This window comes from Pinus tabuliformis, chromosome 4_1 (assembly GCF_031772625.1).
Source record: "Pinus tabuliformis cultivar Carrire ecotype Pingquan chromosome 4_1, CPIR1, whole genome shotgun sequence".
NCBI classification, from domain to species: Eukaryota; Viridiplantae; Streptophyta; class Pinopsida; order Pinales; family Pinaceae; genus Pinus; species Pinus tabuliformis.
The window spans coordinates 307,813,742-307,821,412 of record NC_142303.1 but is presented as its reverse complement, the minus strand read 5'-3'; the positions used below and the strand labels follow the sequence as shown (position 1 = coordinate 307,821,412).

Here is a 7,671-nt window from a genome sequence, read left to right as displayed (position 1 = left end):
CCATCCTCGCATTGTTGCGACAATCCAACTGGAATTGAAAATAGACTTCACAGAAGAGATCAAGAAATTAGGGCTCAACCGAGACTCTAGAGCGTTCACGGGCTTGAATCACTGTTTTGAGCATCAGTTGGAATTTTTTCCGGCACTTCGTTTGGAAGTTTTCTTCACTGCATTCGATTTCTTTGTTCGTTGTGATCGCAGCAGATGCAGGAGAAGGGGCATGTCATAGATCAGCAGAGTCTCGAGGAACTTGTCGAGGATATGACCAAATTTCAGGGCTTTGTGCACAGGAGAAAAGGGCATTGGCCCTCATACTGGCGCCCCCCTGCATTACAAGGGGCTTCCTTTCCATAGAGTTATCAAAGGTTTTATGATACAAGGTGGAGACATCTCAGCTCAAAATGGTACAGAGGGTGAATCAATATATGGATTAAAGTTTGATGATGAAATCTTTCAACTGAAAAATGAGTGCAGAGGAATGTTGTCAATGGCAAACTCTGGACCTAATACAAATGGCTCTCAATTTTTCATCACAAAAACAAGGATCTCCCATCTCGATGGAAAGCATGTTGTCTTTGGGAAGGTAATTAAAGGCATGGGAGTTGTGCGTGGCATTGAGCATACTCCCACAGAAGGTAGTGACCGCCCTTCTCTAGATATTGTAATTTCAGATTGTGGGGAGATCCCAGAAGGATCAGATGATGGAATAGCTAATTTCTTCAAAGACGGAGATTTGTATCCAGACTGGCCAGCTGATCTTGATGAGAAATCTGCAGAAATTTCATGGTGGAGGAATACAGTAGATTCTGCGAAATGTTTTGGGAATGAAAATTACAAGAAAGGAGATTATAAGATGGCTTTAAGAAAATACAGAAAGGCATTGCGCTATCTTGACATTTGCTGGGAGAAAGAAGAAATTGATGAAGAGAAGAGCAATCATTTAAGGAAGACCAAGTCACAGATATTTATGAATAATTCTGCTTGTAAATTAAAATTAGGAGATTACAAAGAACAGATCTATGAAGACAGAAAATGAAGACAGTACAGAGTGTGGCTGTGAGACTGCACTAAAGGAAGAATAGATGAATCCTAAAGAAAGGTTGAGGCTATTAACCATGCTCATTTACAGGTTGTTCTCATAACCTTGTCCAAAGCATCAATTATGCATAGTGAATTTTTAAAGGCAAGGAAGAAGACTGTGTTTTTGAAATTACACAGCAGTTTCGTAGCGCGCTAAGAAACTGCTGTAGGTGGTGATTTTAAACGCAGAACAGCTATGTTGGTGAGATGACCGAGAAATTTGAAAGAGAGACACCTGTCCATCAATACGGCCTACAGCACATCCAAGATGTGGCAGCCCGCTCTTTTTGTTAAAGGATAAAAGCAAGGATAAAGCATACTCCTTTGGATTCGATATGTTGAGGCAAATCAAAGACCGACAAACAGGAACAGTTTCCTATATTTCAGGGTGTTGGAAACATGTTATATTAAAGGCCAGCAAGCAACTATCGACACCTATCACAGCCAAACTAAGAGAAGCCACTTGTCAAAGAATGAGCCTGTTCTCTCCTTTTTCTCGTAGGAGCACCATCTTGGTTGTAATAAATGCCATTCCAGCATGATGTAGAATTAGAGTTTTAATTGTTTTAGGAGTCCAGCGCTGTCAATTAATAGTCAGCTGTAATTAATAGTTAGTTAAAAGTAAGTAGGTGTCATCATAGGCAGAATCGAGCTCCCCTCATGCTGGAGGAGGAGACTCAAAGTAGTTTATTTTGTTTTCCTATATATAGTGAAAACTCTGATGTAATAGAGGGTTGGAGATTTATAAAAGAAACAGAGTTTTTATATTGGCTAATGAAAAAGACTTTTGACAGTAATAGAAAGATTACTTTTTCTTCCCAAGATTCATCTTGTGTTCAAAGGCTCAGAATATATGTGGTTTTGTCTTTATCCTTTCTGTTTTACAGCTCAATAGACATGCAATCACTCTGAATTCACCTAGTGCTCAGACTTCCTGTGTATGTTTATGAGTTGAGGTTCTTTTTGAGAAATGTTCTGAGTGTTTAAACATTATATGCCTTGGCTTCCATGATTAAGTAGTTAATAGTTTACTGCAGAGGTGTTTGACTCCATGAGCCCAATGGAAGAAGTGTTATTTTGTTGTTCCAACCAGCTTATTTTCATGTACTGTTTGAAGAGTTAGCCATCTTTTCTTGTTATTAATCCATATCAAAAATCTGTGAGAGAGCCCTCTCTGACTAAGGAGGCTAAGCCTTAGTCTAAAGCCTGGTTTGAAATAGTTGCATGAGATCTTGCTTAGAAGCAGCCCTTAGTACATGATTTTGTGATAACACAAAGATCCCATATTTCCTAGAGAATACAACGTGTGTAAATAGCTTAATGTGTCCCAATTTTGGTGGATGGTCCAACAGTCTAATCTGGATCATACCATGGTTTAAATTTCCAGTTGTAGAATAGAGAAAGAAGTCTGTCCAAACTGTTTAATCTTGGCAGACAAGTAGTTCAGGTAGAGAAATTAAGGTTCCCAACTGCTTAATCTGGGACCTTGGAAGAAATAAGGGTAGAAGTAGATAGAAAAAACAAGAGAAAAAGCCAGAGAAAAGAAAAGGCAAGTAAGGGTCTGCAAGTCCAAGTGCACCCTCCAAGAAGAAATAAAAAATGCTAGGCAAAGTAGCTGGGTAAGTAGTTGGGGTTGCAGAAAGGTTATCTTTACCATTGCAGGTATGTTAACTTTGTTTACTAAAGCAAAGTCAAAACAATTGAGAAGGTGTTCTTTTTCATCAAGTTGCAGCAAGCAGGAAGCATGTCTAACCTCCCTTCTTCCCCTTTCCACTTCATTACTAACACTCCCTCATCAGCTGAGATTCATGGAAGAATATTATGGTTTCATGGTGGTTCTTAATCTTTTAGAAGCCACATTTCTTGTCTAAAAATTCTTTTCATTTTGATCTACTCCCTAAACTAAGTTAGTCTCAAACAAACTTAGTGTTTTCTCCCTTCACTCATTTCCCCCATATTAACTCTAACTTTACTATGTAAATCCCCTATATTACCTTTCCCCTACTAGTATTAACACCATGGTGTATAAACCCCAAATTTTGTATAAATATCCCCTCCCCTTGGCATTATAGCCAATAAGTCCTATGTTAGGGATCAAATGACACCTGGTCATCTTGATTAACCTAAGCCTAAACTCCTCCCCCTTTCCAAATCCACTTTTTAACTCATTACCCCTCATTTGCACATAAACTTTGTAAAAACCTTGTTTTACCTATACCCGCTTCATTTGCAAAAATAATCCCTAAATACCCACTTGGTTCTCTTATCCAAAGTATTGGGGCTATATTATTGCGCATTGGAAAAACCTTACAAATCCCCTTTACCCATGAAATCCCTTTGAAACTACCAAAAAACCCAAAAAACCCACTTTCCGCCGTTTAAACAAAGTTGGCGCATATATGTGATTTTTCGGAATATATTAAAAAAAAACATTGAAGAACACTATATCTAAACCTTCCCCGCTAAGCGCGTATCCCAAAAGAAATACTTGTTTATTCCTCCGCCCGCGTCCGTATCCACCTATCATGTCATCATCTCGACTACCGTCGGATCGGACCCACGGGATCCGACGGCCCTCATTGATATCGGATTGGGCCCGGCATCCACGCTTTAGCACCCGAGAAGATGACGAAGTGGTACGTCAAGTCTCTGCCACGCGTCCCCTTCTCGTTTTCTCGGGTCAGACTCTGACACAAGCCAGGCCGTATCATAACCGCCCCGAGAAACTGTAACAGCTAGTGCTTAACCGTAACCGTCAGAGCATTACCGCCCGGTTTGCCAGTGCCACGTCATGCCCACGACATCTCCGTCCTGCCATCGCATCAGCACTTTTGTCCACTTCTGGGCCAACTCACCTGCCGCAGCATCATCCACATGGACCAACAGTAGCCCGCCACCTCACCTGATGACGTCATGCTGATGTCATCCGAGCCTGACCCCACCCTATGACGTCATGCTGACGTCATCACAGAAAAGGCACCAAATTGCAAAAAATCCATATTATGGCCAAAAATCGCGTTTTTTCATACTTTCTGCTTATTTGCTATTGTTTCTTCTGCATGGTGTTTTACGTTCAAGACTGCGCCACCCCGCTGGAATCGACCTGAAGACCTCCAGAGCACCAATTCCACCCACATTTACGACCACTGCTCGTTGTTTGCCAGGTATTTCTCGCCGTTCATCCTCCATATGCCTAAATTGACTGTAAATCACTCAGAAGGCTTAAGGAACGCTGTAACTCACAATTTCACTGGCAATTTCCCTCTGCAACACCTCTATTTACAACTGCAGCCTTGAAAAACACTAGCCGAGCCTTAATTCCCGAGTTTCTATCAAAGACTGTAAACTGCTCGCGCAATTGTGAGATAGTGGGTTAATCCATTAAAAAAAACCTGCCACAAGAGACAGAGTGAGAACTGACAGTGGTCCTATTCCTAATTTAAACAGTATTTCAATTGCTGTTTATTAGAACTACTCTCTGTTCCTTATAAATTTACCTCCCTGATAAAGGGACATTCCTCTATACTGTCCTGCTCAATTGAAACCACTTTGCACTCAATTCAGAATCCTCTTTTGCAATGGAAACTCCAATTGCACTGAACATCAAGCCTCTCAATGCCCCTCATAGGGAGTTGGAATGGAAAGCTCTGGGAGATATGGATTATCAAATGTTAGACATTTTCCCAATGCGCTCTAAATACAATATTCAGATGCTAAATGAGTTGAAAGCCCAACACCTTAGTGGAGCTGATATCCTAGGGATTTGGGACTCAAATTTGCCCATCTACAACCTCCCTCAGGTCAATCCTATGCCAGAATTGATCCACAGATGCCAGGAGTGCTATGATCCATGCCAAAGAGTTGTTCTCAGCCCCACAGGCTCAATTCTATTCTATATCACCCCAGAGAGCATAAATGAGATGCTGCATTTCCACACTGCTAAATCATTGACCCCCCTCTACATGCAGAATTTGATAAAGAAGGGGACCAAGTTGTCAAATGATCAAATCATCAAAATTAATCAGCTGTTTATACAACCAGGCTCTGAAGCCATCAGAACTCCTCCTATTGGATATCCATACTTGATTGACTTGGGCAGAATGCTGGTGAACTTGATCAGCTATGTCCTAGGGTTCAGGGGAATTGAGGATGTGGATGATAGTATAATGGCAATGCTGTCTATATTCTCTCCCGGAAAGCCTCCAGCTGTACATTATGACTATGCCACATACATTGCAGACAATATCCATGAGCAGCTAATGAATCTGCAAAGGGAGAGATTGTTTAGATACTCTTCATACATCTACCATCTACTCTTGTTTTATCAACCAGACAGCTTCCCAATTCCCTTGAAGAAAGTTAATGCCCAGGGGAATCCAAGGTCAGTTGTGTTTTGGACCTCAGTTTTTCACAGCAGCCCTGTGTCACCATACACATACTGTGAGTTCGTAGACTTGTTCATTCATCCAGCTATGACATTATTGTATGGTGTTCCTCCTCCAAGGTTAACTGATGACATGAGGAGAATTCTCCATCTCTCTAAAAAATACAGCATTGGTGATTGGTACTTCTACCAACACCACACAGTAATCAAAATATATGGCTGTGAGTTGAAGCCTTATAGGTTGCCCAGGTATGTCTCTATGAGACTTTTTGCCTTAGAATACTTCAGGCAATTTGGAAACGCTGACTGCCACCACTTCCAAAGCAAGAACAAGAAAGTGCAGCTGAAGGTAAGGAGCCAGCTGGGCCCTTTCCTATATAATAAAAGAGAAGAGGGATGGAAAGAGGCAAATGATATCCTAGAGGGTCTCAAATTGCAAACTAGCTTTGAGTGGATACCCTATGACCCCAATCATTTTGTTTCCCTCAGAAGAATAAAATACAAATTGGGTACCTATGCACATATGAGACTGCCAGAGATTGAGCAGTATGCCAATACATTGAGATGGACAGAGGGCACCCTAGAAGAGGAATTCACTGATGAAGAGTTGCTAGAAAGAGAGGCTAGAAATATTCAAAAACAAGCTGACTTGGAAACTTGTGCACAGGTTCCCCTCTCATATAGAAGGCAACTCGGAGCAGCCACCTCATCATCAACAACACATCAGCAAGCTGCCATGAATACTGCACAGACATCCAGCAAAGGCAAAGAAAAGCAGGTGGAATAGCCACCTCCTTTGACAGAAGAGCAAGTGGAATCATTGCTGCAGCAACAAGAAGAGATGGAACAGCAGCAAGAAGAAACAGTGGAAAACCCCAAGACCACTGAACAAAATATGCCTCCAAGGCAAGAAGTTTCACCTGATGCAACAATCCTCCAAACTCCTCAAAAGGATGATACATTTATTTTTAGAAATAGGGACAGAGAGACTCCCCTTACAATATCAGTAACTCATGGGGAAAAAAGACAGAGAGTCAACCCCTTCTTAGAAGAAGAGATGCCAATGGGGAAATCTTTTGGTATGGGCCCACCCAGCAGAGAAGCTTCAGCCAGTTCCTGCCAGCAGGAACAGGACAGAACTATGGGAGGAGAGGTCAGCTCCTCCAGCCAGCAAAGGGAAGGAGAAAAGAGCATCAAGCAGCAATTTATAGACATTAAGAGGAGAAATGAGCCTATCAGGATACAGTTGTATAACCAACTGTTAAACATGGCTCCCACCAATCAACAAAGACTCATGTCTGCCTTTGATGTGCAGGAAGGCAAAATGATCATGAGTCATTTTAAACCAACAGCAGTGCAGCCCCAATCTGCCTCTGACTACTTAAGGACTAACCTGGAAGTCCTTGCCAAAGATATCCACCCAATGGATAAGATAGAACTGCACAAGCAAACAGGTGAAATGGTCTATGCTTCCTTAGCAGACCAAACATTGGATAACTACAGGCTACAGAATAGCCTTAATAATACAGCCTCTCAACTAGAATTGGAGAGAGCATCATCTCAGGCAAAGGACAACAGAATAAAGTCCTTAGAGGATATCATCATAGAGATTGGGCATGATCCCAAAGATATCAAGGGCATACAAGAGATACTAAAGCTGAGGGATGCAGACATGGCAGCTTTGAGGAGAAAGATTAAACTTCCAGCCACAATTCACCCTCAAACAGATGAAGTGGCTCAGCAGAGACATGAGCGGGATGCCACAGATCTGCTCATATCTCTCTACAAGCAGCTCCTCCAAACACAAGAAAGGCTGGGTGAATCAGAGGCCACACAAGCAGCATTGCAAGCAGCCTTAAAACAAAGAGAAGAGGGTCAGACCTCTCAGCCTCCTCCTCAGATCATCAATCTTGAGGAAACTGCTCCTACCACTGCTCCTCCTCCTCAACAGACTGAACAGACAGCAACATCTACTTCAGCGGCGCCAATAACTATAGAGCAGGCCCAAAGCCTGGATATGCAAAAGCTGAAGAATGAAATCCAAATCCTGGAAGCTCAAATGACAGAGTTAAATGAGACCAGGGAAAAGTTAGCCAAGGTAAATGACAGGCATGATAAATCAAAGAGAGAAGTGGCAGAAAAGGGCAGGGAAATCAAAGCCCTTAAAGACAGGATAAAAGAGCTAGAAAATGAGCTCAAATTGGATA

The 7,671-nt window shown here is 41.9% G+C and overlaps 1 pseudogene; it reads left to right on the top strand.

Annotated features, from left to right (window-relative positions):
• The first annotated feature begins 271 nt into the window (after positions 1-271).
• LOC149175511 (peptidyl-prolyl cis-trans isomerase CYP40 pseudogene) lies at positions 272-1,036 on the top strand (annotated as a pseudogene).
• Positions 1,037-7,671: the final 6,635 nt, after the last annotated feature.